Source organism: Ambystoma mexicanum, chromosome 3q (genome assembly GCF_040938575.1).
Source record: "Ambystoma mexicanum isolate Mex_15411 chromosome 3q, UKY_AmexF1_1, whole genome shotgun sequence".
NCBI lineage: Eukaryota > Metazoa > Chordata > Amphibia > Caudata > Ambystomatidae > Ambystoma > Ambystoma mexicanum.
In genome coordinates this window covers 465,872,907-465,886,115 of record NC_090926.1, presented here as the reverse complement: position 1 = coordinate 465,886,115, position 13,209 = coordinate 465,872,907, and the positions used below count along the sequence as shown (strand labels likewise).

The following is a 13,209-nucleotide window of genomic DNA, read 5'->3' as shown; positions in this document are numbered from 1 at the left end:
GCTATATATGTGCTTGACAGCAATAAATAATAGTTTGTTTGCAGCCTGTCACTGTCGAGTTTTATGTTGATCCCTTGCCCTTTGACAGTATGAAAGTAAACAATTTTAAGCTAACTGAGAATGTCCTATCATCAAACAGTCTCCCACTTTTCAAGGTGGAAACGGGACTGTAATTGAATTTACGAAGGTCAACAGGTATGAAAGGCCACTACTACAGCCTTATGATTTGTTTTATTGAGCATACATCTTCCATCCAAATTCAAGAACAAGCCTGTTCCCAGTTTCTCACCTGTGGCAACTGTTAAGATGGCTTTTCAGAACCAGCCCTGGGTGACTGTTCTGAGAGGCCAACCTATTATGGTAAACGGGTAAAAAGACAATTCTAGCCAAATTCCATAAAGCTACTGTAGTTGAGCACTAAGCTTAGTCTTTAGGAGATAGTGGGTGGTGGTGTGGTACAATAAGACACACACAGAGCATCCAAATAAATCAAATTATGAACTATAATAATATTCCGTTTATTAGGCTTTAACACACTCTATGCAATCAACATATCCGGTAAGTAGTACTACCCAATAAAAACATGTACACATATACACCATGGGATGATTCTCCTATAGGTCACCAACACATTACCGTTAAACAGTTATCAGGTACTCAGTTAAAAACACAAGTAATCTGTATGTAGACCAGCAAGTGGAGATTCAAAGAAAGGAATATTGGAATGAATAGCACCGTTATTAAAATTCAGCTTAGAACAATTAAACATACAGAAAAGCACATGGAACAATTAAGCTGTGACTTAAAACAAGGCTCCTGGTATTTAAAAGCTCCTTGCCTGCTAAAGTAGTGGGGTCTGGTTCCCAAAAAAGTCCCAAGCATGTACCTTTGATATGGAGTCGGGAGTTCTTTAAGTGGAGAAGATAAGTATTGGCATCGCCAACAGTTGAGTCAACTGTTCAAGTGGTGATAGAACAAAGGTAACTTCAGAGCTTTAGGGGTTCTCTCCTAATCACACCACAGTAAGGGGGAGCCCATGGAAGGATCCTTGTCCAGAACTCCACCGATCATGACCAGGCAAAGGAGAGGTTGGACTTTGCTCCCGTAAAATCTGATGATCGGAGGAAGGGTGAAAACAGGTATCCAAACTCACCCACCTCAGTCTGATTCCTCTAGAAACCACACATAGCTTTTCTAGATTCGCTGAGCCCACTTCTCTCAGTGGTCTGTTGACAGGGGCTCCAAGGGTGTGGGTGCAGAGGTTATTTTCGGGATCCATATGTGGTCCAGCTAGATGGCGGTTTCGAACTCTGGCCAAACAGTTACTGTGACTTGGAAGTTAGACGACACAGGCACCACAGTTGCAGACCACCACGACAAAGGATACCCCCGGAAATGATGGAAGCAGGCAGCAGCAAAGTTTACCACACTCAAGTGCTGACAGATGACTCAAGTGGCGGACACAAAGAACCTGTTGCAGGAAGGCCCCTCTTTCAGGTTGGAGAGCAGCAGGAGGATTGTTCGTAGACCACAAGCTGGAGACCTGTAGGGTTCCAACTCAGAACGGTAACCGTTGCACATCAGATGCTAAGGATGGAGCTGGTCAGCCCACAGGGTAGTCCCAGGGCGGCTCCAAAGGGTATAATAGGCATGCAGGGGTCTGGACTTGTTGGTCCCACCAGTCCAAGGATCAAAGCATCGATGAGGATTTTTAGAGGATTGGTCCAGCGAGACAGGGCTTCACTGGATATCTTCAGTGGTTGCAGCTCTTTGAAGGGGTCTTGGCTCCAACGACGATCTGAAGAATGGTTGCAGGAGTCCTACTTTAATCATAGATTTGAGCTAGTGTTGTCCTCCAGCCCACCAATGGAATGGATCTGCATCTTTCAAACTGGCAAGGGTTGTATATTACTGTATAGCCTCTTGACCCACATCAGACATCTACCTGGGCTGAGTGTGGAATGGGACCAGATAGTCCCAACCACCACATCTGTCCAGGTACACGCACTACCGCTTTGCATGGGAAATCAGTGGCTTTGCACGAGAAATGCCTTTTCTTATATGGTATTTCCTGACCTGAGAAAGCAGGAAGAGCGCTGATGTACAAGGTGGCCCAAGGACAGGATGAAAAACGTTAGCACAGCCGATTTGAGTATATAATAATCAAAAAGGCATTTTGCGGGAAAGAATACACACCCAACTCGTAGAGGCCAACTCGTCGTAGCCATTTTGCTGCATGTTCTGCTTTGTTTTTAAGGGGGCTGCGAAGTTCGGGTGCATATTTTTTATTTTGGAGGTCAGGGAAGCGCTGGGGGTGTAGATGGAGGGCATAGGGACTTGCCCCCATAAAAAAAATGACACTACAAAATTTGGGAAAACAGAAATGAGTTAGCCTTCTATGGGTTATACCAGATGTGCGGGCAAGTACATGCGCAAAAGAATTGGTCATTTTTTATCTTTTTTTGTCCTTTTTTTTATTGTGTTCTAGCCCATTAATCGACTTTTCACAGTACAATGAAAAAGAAAGGAAATAAAATCTCAATATAAAACAGGATAATTATGATTGTATCCACAACAATAAAATCAGACACAACCATCCTGTCATATCATGAGTAATAAAAATTATACATCTCATTCGGTGATTTGAAACACAATTTACTTGATGTATTTTCGCCTTACAAATGCACAATAAAATAAATAAAAATAAAAACAAAATTTGTATTTACATTTAAAGAAACAGGAAAGAAAGAAGAACCGCAGAGTGAGATGAGTTTATTGGCCTGCTATTAACCTATTCCAAAACATTTCAGAAGGTAGGCTATCCATTCTTTCCACAAATTGACCCAGGTGCATGAGTCGCATCTCCTATGTGCCTCTACAACTGATCATTATGTGCCCTAACAAATGCTTTCCGACCTCCTAACAGAGAGCAAATATTGAGCCCCTTGTGCAATCTTGTACCGGCAGGACTGGATCCCCCGTGTGGATTACATTTAGCCGAAAATCACCAACTCCTGCATATCTTCAATAGTGCAGATCCAGTCCATTCTGCCGAGTGCCTTCTTAACACCCACTGGATTTGCAATCAAGTCCCCCTCAGAGCACTCACAATCAGTCAGGACTTTGACCACAAAATTCTTTAGGTTCGACAAGAAGGGGCTATTCTCCCTATCTAGCATGGAACCTATGTCCTTACATGAAGAATGTACCTGAGGGACCACTATTAGCCTGTAGAGTGAGATGAGCCGCCACTCCAGATGTATCTGCATAGAGTGGATGCCTAGCTCGCATCTCAGGCCCACCATTGGCAAACTCTGATGGAGCCTCAGAACCCTCTTCCAAAGAGATCCCTATAACTTTGTCCAGTTAATTTTCCCGACCAAGGCCCTTATATCCATTCCATAAAGAAGAGATGGCAATCTGTAAATAAATAGACGCTGCCACCAGCACATCTTGTATACATCATACAAGTAGTGAAAGTGTTATGTAATGAATCAGGAGTAGGACTCGGACACAAGGGCATTATGTTGATTGCTATAGACTTTTATTAACACAAAATGGGTTGGAAAAAGACCTATCTCGCCCTATCACTATAAGGGGTTTCCCTTCCTCAACAAAACTAAGGCTGTCAAGTGTCAGAATGTCCAAAAGCAAAATAGTTCTCTGTCCTGTTTCTGAAATCCCAACCTGACCCTTACATCTCAAACCTATGAAAACGTTAAAAGGAGTATAGTCTCTCAAGTAAGCAATTGTGGTTCTCTCAACAGTTTCAACATAAAGTTCCAAAGTAAAAAGGTGCAAAATGAAACAAGTAATCAAAGTTCCACAATCCTCAGGGGTGGGTGGGGCGGGGGGTCTTTCCCCTGTATTTCTCAGCACAAGCACAGTTCTTTTCCTCTCAGATTTATACTTTGCAGTCTAGGATGTATGATTCCCTTTCTCCCGATTTCTCACTCTCAAAAGGCACCCGGTTACTCCTTGCCTTTACAGTTCAAACAACACTATTTCTTCCCAGGGGTATGGCTCCCTTCCTCTGAAGTCCCTAATTCTCAAGAGGTTACTTCCTTCTTCTTAATTCTCTGTGAATTATTCTACCTGGTATACTCACCTGCCAGGACTTTCTGTTACACTTGGGGTGTGGGTCCCAGACTCGCAGTTACACTGCCTGGTATACTCTCCTGCCGAGGCTTTCACTTCATTCCAACAAAAAGGTTTCATCTACTTCAGGGGGCTTTCCTTCCCCATAAACACATTTCTACTGGTTTCCACTTTAAAGGGGTATGGGTCTTCCCTTTTTTTCTCATACTTGGGTGTGAGTCCCTGACTCACTGCATTTTCATCATTATTAAAATGTCCTGATTCTTTCAAACAGTTCACAAATGTTCTCTTCTCCTTATTTCTCTTTGGTCCACAACCCACTCATGTGTGTACCCTCTATTGTAGCGTTCTCGAGCTCTTTTTCGTCCCTGTACCTATTACATCAGGGTGGTTTAATTTTTTTAGAATAACACATCGTTTTTGACGTGATCTTATGTGTAGCAAATGCAGGCATTAACAACAGCCTCTGGGAAAGGGGCTCCCCTCTGGGGAGAAGTGAATCTATCTGAAGGATCGTCAGTGTTCTGAATCTTTTTTTTTACAGTGAGGCATTAAGGAAAGCCTTAGTGAAAGCTGTAACACGCCTTAGTAACTTATCTGGCTGCCCGACAGGTGCATCCCCAAGGTAACCCATTTTGTTGCTGAGTGACATTTTGTGACATTTCCCGGCCAGAAAGTGTTTCGTCATAGGCTGGTGGCATCTGTTTACTTTATTTTTAGCCACAACACTGTGTAGCATTTTTATCACATGATAATCATCCTTAGGCAGGAGCAAAATGATTAGCAAGTGTGGCAGGTCAGAAGAAGGACGCAGACACTCTGAGGACATTTTCACCATATCTTTATTTAAGAATATTACCCATCTTTCCCTATCGCTATGGGGTGTTCCTTACCTACTTTACTTACTAAGGTACTCGTCAGTCGTCGGTGACTGTCCAAAAGGGATAGGTCTGCTGGCCAAAAGTAATCCTAACTGACCTTACTAATAGTTTAATCAACTAAGGCCAGGATAATTACTCTTTTGCACTTGTCTTTCCTGCTTTTATAGTTCTTGTTAATATGCAATATTAAATAGTCTTGCGTTATCCTTTGTATCCGTTCCTGTAATTCCCTTCTTGGACTGGTAGTCTCTCTCCTCTAAATTGCACAAATGTTGATTTGAGTGCTGTTGGGCCCCGGCTCTATGTATATGTGTATCTGTGGAGACCAATCAATTCACCAGAACCTACGAGGAGCATTGCACAAGTATCTGGAGGAGATGAGACATTGCCTAGGATCTTTGTGGCTTGCTGAGTTGCTGTTTCTTGATCCTCCTGAAGGTGTAACTTTGAGCCTCTATACAAGGGAATCTTGCTTCTGGTTCTTCGTCCTCTGGATCTGGCAGGGACACTGGCACCCTCTTGCCCTATAGCCTTGTGTGCCTCCGCCATAGACTACTTTACTATGCAATTCATTGGAACAGAAGTAAAAGCCCATTCGAATGGATTGTCCTCCCACGTATTCCTTATCTTTGATAAATCCACTTTCCAACTTGCTGGTCTCGGGGGGGAAAAAAAAACAATTCCCAGTAGAGGGCGCTGCGCGTCAACGTCCCTTGAGTCGGTGTCCCTCGAAGGCCTCCGTATCGGCGCCAACGTCATCATAGGTATATATAGTCTTGCGCAGCGTCCGTTGTTCAGTTCCTTCTTTCCGCGCTTCGTAAGCCTCAGAGACGCAACGCTCGGTTCCTCAGTGAATCTTTCCTAAACTTTGAATTTTATTGAAAAATTCTAAGAATCTACTATGGCATCTTCGTCCGCTTCATAAACGCTGCGATCCGGTTTAAAAAAATGCCGGGATTGTGGAAAAAAGATGTCGTTAACTGATCCTCACAGGATCTGCCTGTGGTGCCTGGGTTCAGAGCACCAGTGTTCGGAGTGTGAGGGGAAAGCTGGAAAAAGGTAAGACCGTTAAATTCTCTACCCCTTCGAAATTGTCCTCGGCGGAGTCGAGACATTAGTCTCCTCGCCATCAGAGAAAACATTCCCGCTAGAGATCTCGTAGTGGTTCTCACCACTCATCCAGATCGAGACATACTAAGAAGAGGCATCATAGATCACCTTCCTCTTTATCTTCCAACTCACCAGAAAGGGTCACCTGCCCCACTAAACACCGCTCTCCAGCTAAGTGGGAGGAATTTCGCAAAACAATGCTAAGGGTCTTCGAGAACGCGGCCTTGTCCCCATCGGAGATGCCTGGAGGTTATACCCCGGGTGAAAGACCTGAAAAAGAGAAACGCTGTGAGTCGTCGACCTCTGCAAATAAAAACCCTCGAGAACATCATGAACCCTTAAGTAGAGACAAGGGCCCTTCAAACAAGACTGCGTCATCAACGCCGTCTTCGAAGGTGCCTTTGACAGCTAAGACAACGTCATTGATGCCGCCGTCAACCCCGATGAAGCCTCATGCCCCGACCGCACCATCGGCACTCAGGGCGTCGAAGGATCCTTCAAAGGCGTCAAAAGGGGCTTCGGCCACATCGACATCGAGTAGAATTCAGATTTTCTCGACGACATCGAGGCCATACTCGAGTATATCAATGCTGTTTGTACGTTTGTCAAGACCTATGAAGTGTACATCGACAACTACAACCCTATCTCGAGCAGTGTTGACCAATTTGGCTCCCTCATCACTTGAAATGGTTTTTACCCCTTACCCACGCTCTGACTACTTCAGAGCTTTGACCTCTATTTATGAGGATGGGGAAGACTCTGATAATGAAAGGCCGTTTGGCTTACAAACTACAAGAGTTCCTATTCCAGAGGAGCTAATATCGGAGAAAGTCAGATTAAAAGATCTTCAGGAGTCTTTACAGGATGCCAGTGGCATAGATACCTTTCCAGAGGCTGACTTCGGCAGACCAGAACCTGGGGAGCATGCAGAGATGTCTTATAGATCTCTTATGTTGAGAATTATGGAGTTTATGGGGTTGTCAGCACCTGCACCATCTTTCCAACAAGATGACTTAACAGACATCTTAGATAAAGGACCTCAAGAAGACACTATAGTTCCTTTTCATGCAGCATTAAAGAGAAATATAACTGCAAATTGGGAAACACCGGAGGTTACCCCTGCAGTAAACAAAAAGCTCTCTGCGAAGTACAGAACGTCGGCCTCAGATCCTCTGTACTTAACTAAGCATCCGACCCCAGAGAGCTTGGTAGTACAGGCTGCGACTTCATCAAGCAGTAAATTGGCATACCCCACAATACCACAAGATAGGGACGACAAGAAACTTGACACCATGGCCAAAAAAGTCTTCTTGGCATGCAGCATGGCACTTAAGTCAGTTAACGCCACTTGCACGCTAGCGAGATTCAGCCACACCCTTTGGGAGTGCGCTTCATCAGCGGCTGACCGTCTCCCAGAAGGGGCGGAACAAGACGCATTCTTGAATATCATCAAGGATGGGAAGGATCGATGTGCAAGTCCCTCCAAACAGGTCTCGACTCTGCTGACAGCATCGGCCAGTACCACAATCCGCAGAGTTGCGTGGTTGCGGAAGTCTGGTTTTGCTCCTGATGTACAAGCCAGACTTCTAAATATACCCTTTGGCAAGAAAGCTGTTGACAATTTGGAGAAATTGCAAACCTCCAAAGCGGCAGCCAAATCCCTTGGGGCTGCAATTCGTCAACATCTAAACCGCCCCTCAGGTACGTCCTGGAGGGGAAAGCCCTTTCGTTTTTACTCCGCATTCGGAAAAGGCAGAGGGCAGCCAGCTCAAAGGGGCCAGAGTCGATTTACCCGTGGTGGATGGGTCAAAGGTACCAAGTCCGCATCAGCAGGTGCTGCCTTACCCTCAGCATCTGTGTCAGTCTCTCCAAAACCCCTCTGAAGTCTCTCCTCACAAAACACCAGTAGGAGGCAGGTTAACTCAACATCTGACAGAATGGCAGGTTATTACGTCAGATGCTTGGGCATTGGAGACAATTGCCCAGGGTTACTGCCTGCCTTCCCTTCACACTCCTAAGTCATCCACCAGGGAGCAACTCTTTGAAGTTTCCAGACCCGTTCCTTATGCAGGAGATTTTAGACCTGCTAATGAAACGTGCCATAAAACCGGTACCTGTAGCGGAGAGGAACAAGGGTTGGTACTCCCCTTACTTCCTAATACCAAAAAAGGATGGAGGATTGAGACCCATCTTGGATTTACGAGAATTGAACAAATTCCTCAGGAAGGACAAGTTCAAGATGCTAACCCTTTCTCAGATCCTTCAGGCCCTCCAGTTTCAGGATTGGTTGGTATCTGTGGACCTTCAGGATGCTTACTTTCATGTGCCTATCCATCTCAAGCACAGAAAGTACCGGAGGCAGCTCTCACTATCAATTTTGGGTTCTGCCATTTGGGCTGACCTCTGCCCGAGGGTCTTCACCAAGTTAATGGCGGTCGTGGCAGCAAGTCTAAGGAGGGGAGGGATTCATGTCTACCCCTACCTGGACTACTGGTTGATCATAGTAGTGTCCCCCGGAACAGTCTCAGATGCATCTAGATTATGTTCGCCACTTCCTCCACAAGCTGGGCTTCTCCCTCAACTTAAAGAAGTCCCAGATGATACCCATCACAGAGACTCCAATTCATTGGAGCAGTCCTGGACACGTCCCTGGGAAAAGCCTTGCCACCAGATGTGAGGGCTCAAGATATTCTACAGATGGTGATCAGATTTCAAAATGCCCAGCGTCGACCAGCCTTCGATTTTTTCAGGTTGCTCGGCCTCATGCCATCCTGCATTTTTCTAGTGCCAGAGGCTCGCTTGATAATGAGATCTCTCCAGTGGGCGCTAAGGAACCAGTTGTCAGAATTCTCAGGAAGGATGTCAGATATCCTACAAATCCCGAACAGAGTAGCACAAGACCTTCAGTGATGGGCCTGTCGGGAGAACATCTTGAAAGGAGAACTGTTTTGGCAACCATGGGCGGAGATAACAGTAGTCACGGACACCTCACTCATGGGGTGGGGAGCCCATACCAACGACTTAACCATCAGCAGCCGTTGGTCTCCATCGGAGTCTAGACTACACATCAACCTATTAGAGCTGAGAGCAATCGGACTAGCACTGAAAGCTTTTCTGCCATCAGTACAGGGAAAAATGTTCTGATAATGACGGACAACACAGTGGCCATGCACTACCTCAACAAAAGAGGCGGCGTAGGGTCACTGCCACTGTGCAGAGAGACAATGCCGTTTTATTTGGCTATTGCTATTTTTAAAATGGTTCTCTATTTCTTTATTTGTCTAAAGAATGTATTTAGTTGAATCTGTTTTAAGAATGTATCCTGAGACATGTTTTTGTAAAAGGTTGTTTCAACCAAATGCAAAATAAAAAAAATAAAAAAATGCAGCTCAGGTTCTGGGCAATTCAAGAAGGAATCTCTCTATCGGCAGTTCACCTAGCCGGAGAGAAGAACACGGCGGCGGGCGCTCTGAGCAGGCAGACCACAGTCTCCCACGAGTGGGAACTAGCTCATGAACTCCTTCAAGAGATCTTCACCCTTTGGGGAACCCCTTAGGTAGATCTGTTTGTAACGAGTGTCAACAGGAAATGCGAACGATACTGCTCAAGGGAATTTCCCCCGAGAGGAGCTCTAGGAGATGCGTTTGTGGTTGACTGGGAGTTTCCACTTCTGTACGCGTTTCCTCCAGTCCCTGTCATTCCTCACGTAATAAGGAGGCTCGGGAGATTCCGTTAACCCATGATTCTAATTGCCCCGGATTGGGCCAGGAGAACGTGGTACCCGGATCTTCTAGACATGTCCATCTGTCCTCTTATTCGTCTTCCACAAAAAGAAGATCTTCTCTCACAAGAGGAAGGTCAGGTTCTCCATCCGGATATCTGGACTCCCAACCATCACGCTTGGCTTCTGAAAGGTTAAGATACAAAGATTGGGATCTCCCGGATAACGTAATGGAGGTGTTGCTTTCGGCCAGAAGGCCAGCAACTAAATCTTCATACCGCCACCGTTGGAACACATTCTGCAGCTGGTGTAGAGATAAGGATATCAACCCTTTTTCATGTAGTACACCGATGGTGTTATCTTTCCTGCTATATTTGGCAAATTCAGGACTTCAAGTTGGCGCAATCAAGGGTTACCTAAACGCGGGCTTGAAGAACCCTCATGTTTCAGGTTGCCTCTAGTCATTCAGTTGGCTAATGTCTTTCCCCCAACTCCTTTTCAGTTTCCCCTGTGGGATTTAAATCTAGTCTTAAAATTTCTAATGGGCACTCCATTCAAACCTCTTCATTCCTGTCCATTAAGGTTTCTCACTCTAAAAACATTCTTCCTAGTGGCTTTAAATTCTGCCAGAAGAGTGAGCGAACTACAAGCTTTATCTTGCAAACCTCCACACACCATCTTTTACAAAGATTAAGTAGTTCTTCAAGTGACGCCGAATTTCCTCCCAAAGGTTGTCTCAGAATTTCATATCACACAAAAAAATAACCTTGCCTTCATTTTACCCTCCTCCTCACCCAGGGAAAGAGGAAGAGAGATTGCACAGGCTGGATCCAAGGCGTGCCTTGAGTTTTTACATTAACAGACTTGCAAGGATTGGGCAAGCAAATCAGTTGTTTGTGGGGTATGCAGGACATAAACTAGGTTTACCTATCACGAAACAGACCATCTCAAGATGGATAATGCTAACTATCATAGAGTGCTATAAATTGGCAGGAAACTATCCTCCTCAACACCTCAGGGCTCATTCAACTAGGGGTATCGCAGCCTCGTCAGTCTCCACAGAGCAGTTCCAATTAAAGACATCTGTGCGGCTGCCACATGGTCGTCCGCACATACTTTCACCACATTCTACAGTCTAGATTCCTCCACTAGCCAGGAGACTAAATTTGGGAAAACTGTGTCGCACACTGTGCATTCTTAAAAAGTCACTACATTTTACTCCTGCCTCCTGTACACATTACTGCATTGGGAGTCTATCAAAGATAAGGAATACGTGGGAGGATGCAATCCATTCGAAGAACAAGTTACTTATCAACTGTAACATTCTTTCGACTGGATGTTCCTCCCACGTATTCCTTATCGCCCCTCCCATCCTACCCGGCAGTGAAATTTCCCTTGTAGTTGCAGCCTATGCTCCTTCAAGGGTGCTAACAATCTCATACTGGACAAACACAGCACCTCAAAACGGAACTGAGCAACGGACGCTGCGCAAGTCTATGTATACCTATGATGACGTCTGCGCCGATACGGAGGCCTTCGAGGGACACTGACTCGAGGGACGTCGACGCGCAGCGCTCTCTACTGGGAAAAAATTGCTGTGGCCAGCAAGCTGGAAGTGGATTTATCAAAGATAAAGAATACGTGAGAGGAACATCCAGTCGAAAGAACGTTACAGTTGGTAAGTAACTTGTTCTTCTGGAGACTAAACATTGTTCACCCATGGAACCTACTGGGTCAGAACTCTGCAGCTGCTTCTCTTCATCGCGTCCTCCTGTAGCTCTTTGTCCTTACCAGAGCATCCTGTGGCATGTTTTAAAGGGTCACTGTTGTGCTTCCAGGCTCCTGCTTCTGTCAAGTGCAGCACTTTGTGGGCCATCTTGAAGGGGCCTGGCAGTGTTGTAAAGTATGTGCTCTGTTACATGAACAGGTACTGTGACCAAAGCTAAAACTGGATTGCCGAAGCAGACCTCTGACTGGTCCTCCTTAACCTTGTCCAACAGCTTGGTCTGCATCCTGGAGGGTCTTCTGATTTTCAGTCCAGTGCTGGTGATGTCCTTTCAGATGCTTGGGCTTTTCCTGCAGTCCTCGGTCAGTTATGGGGAAAAATCATGATAGCCTTGACCCTCCCAGGCCCCTAGTAAGACCATGCTGTGCTCTAGTAATACACCCCCTTCCCAATTAAGATCCCGAAGCTCTCCAAGAACACCAAGAAAATAACCTGTTCTCGGTCTCATTCACTGGTGTTAGTTGACAGGGTTCTAACATTGTTACAAAAGTCATTTAATAAATGTAAAGGGATGCACAGTGGAACAGGGAGTCACATAGATATAATGTTACCAATTAGCAGATTTCCAAACACGGATTGTATCGCACAGGAAATTACCATTGACTGGCCAAGGATACAATGTTGCAATTCCACAGGGCGCACAAGTTTATTCACCATTAAAGAGTTTAAACACCTTACCAATTGTTTACCCAGCCTTTAATTCACACGCCTGAGTAAAAGAAGACCTAGACTTTGCACAGGCAACATCAAAGTGGGCCGGGGGGGCTAAGAGTAATTTTCAAGATCGCAGACAGACCAGTCATAGACTTGGTCCAACCCCCTAACCTCAGTGTAGCACCAGGTGAACAGCAACCAATCCCACTGCGGTCCCAAATCTAGACCACAGGTGTACCATTAGTATGAGTAGCACCCCACGGAAGGAGAGACAAGAGTGTCAAACCTAGAGGTGTGAGTTGCAGCAGGAGGCTCTATTTGGCAGAGATTGGAAGCTGGAAAGAGTTGTTGCAAGTGGAAGCTGGAGGAGCTTGAAGAGGTGGCAGCAGTGGAGACCCAGAGGAGATGGTGACCGCCATGGTGGAGGAGGAGGAGGTGGTGGTAACATCAGGAGATGAGAGGGTGTATGAAGAGGTGATCACTATAGGAGGGGAAAGTGAGTCAGGAGGAGAGGGTAAGATCAGGGGTACAGGAGGCGGGTGTCCAGCCGGGGGAGATGTGGATGATCACATAAGAAGCTGGAACTGACACAGACGAAGAGAAGAAGGGATTAACATCAGGATATGGAGGTAAAGCAGAACTGGAACAGCGGGTGCTGAAGAAAGAACTCTGGAGAAGGCAACAAACATTCCACTAGTATTGACCTGCAGGTAGAGCTAGTTATGTGCCTCTAAGGTTCTGCCCAATCTGAGTTCCCACATGGCCGCTGGAACCTTCCTAAACTGTCTTATTTGTTGAAATGATGTACCTGTAAATGTATTTATTTCTTGATTCTTTACTTTAACTGAAGTATAGTTTCAGTGATGTACTGTGTGGTCCTTCTTTGTGTGTGCGTGTAAACTGTACTGTACTATCCACCCCCTACACCACCTAATAGCAAAACCAAACTGCTCTGTTAC

General features: G+C 45.5%; 1 protein-coding gene across 4 annotated transcripts in view; it reads left to right on the top strand.

Moving 5' to 3' along the window:
* Positions 1–13,209, top strand: part of TMCO6 (transmembrane and coiled-coil domains 6) — a 459,096-nt gene that overhangs the window by 310,036 nt on the left and 135,851 nt on the right. The gene's annotated exons all lie outside the window — the stretch shown is intronic.